Here is an 885-nt window from a genome sequence, read left to right as displayed (position 1 = left end):
TATATATATATATATATATATATATATATATATATGGGAACAGTGAGAGATATGTGGGGTGGGGGACAAAGCACAAATATGAATGCGGAGGTTTTGTCAACACACATTCAGATTAACTTTGCAATAATTAGAACATTATAAAGGAATAACTCGGAGAAATAGACTGGCAGTTACGAAGTATATCTTACAGTTGTAATATAGAACATCTGCACAATATCCTACTATGTATACTATTGCGAACTGTCGTTCTACATAAAACAGATGATATATTAATTGGATTTACCAATGAATTTACATTCCTTGCTCATATATATATTCGCCTATATTCGTAATTATTTGCTATATATTAGCTGGAATACATTTAACACTTTTGGAAACTACGTATGTTCTTGAACTAAACTTTCCCTAGTTAAATTCTATTTATCTTTATTGTTTTATTTACATTTCTCGTAATTTCTACTTATTTCTTCTTTTCTCTTTATATTTTCTTTATCGATTGAGTACTTCCCTATTTCTCTCACATTTTTCTCCTCTCATTGTTATTTATTAATTTCCTATATATGTTTTCCTTTTTCCTAGCTCTTGATTGAAACAATTGGACGAGTGTTTTGTACGAAAATTGAAAAAAAGACCGTCATATATATGTACATGTATGTAATTGCGTATCTGTATTTGTCCACCCCGCCATCGCTTGACAACCGATATTGGTGTATTTACGTCCCCGGCAAAAGAGACGACAGAATAACTACTATGCTTACAAAAAAAAAGGTGATGCGGTCGATTTATTCGACTATAGGCGGTGCTCCACCATGTCAGCATTGAAATGACTGAAACAAGTAAAATAATATATATATATAAATACACACACACACACACACACACATA

General features: G+C 31.4%; 1 protein-coding gene across 1 annotated transcript in view; it reads right to left on the bottom strand.

The window, feature by feature from the left end:
• The window catches only part of LOC106869508 (uncharacterized), a 526,190-nt gene that overhangs the window by 91,967 nt on the left and 433,338 nt on the right, over nucleotides 1–885 (bottom strand). The window lies entirely within an intron of this gene.

This window comes from Octopus bimaculoides, chromosome 1 (assembly GCF_001194135.2).
Source record: "Octopus bimaculoides isolate UCB-OBI-ISO-001 chromosome 1, ASM119413v2, whole genome shotgun sequence".
Classification (NCBI taxonomy): Eukaryota; Metazoa; Mollusca; class Cephalopoda; order Octopoda; family Octopodidae; genus Octopus; species Octopus bimaculoides.
Note: the sequence above shows the minus strand (reverse complement) of the source record. Positions and strands in the feature narration are given on the sequence as shown.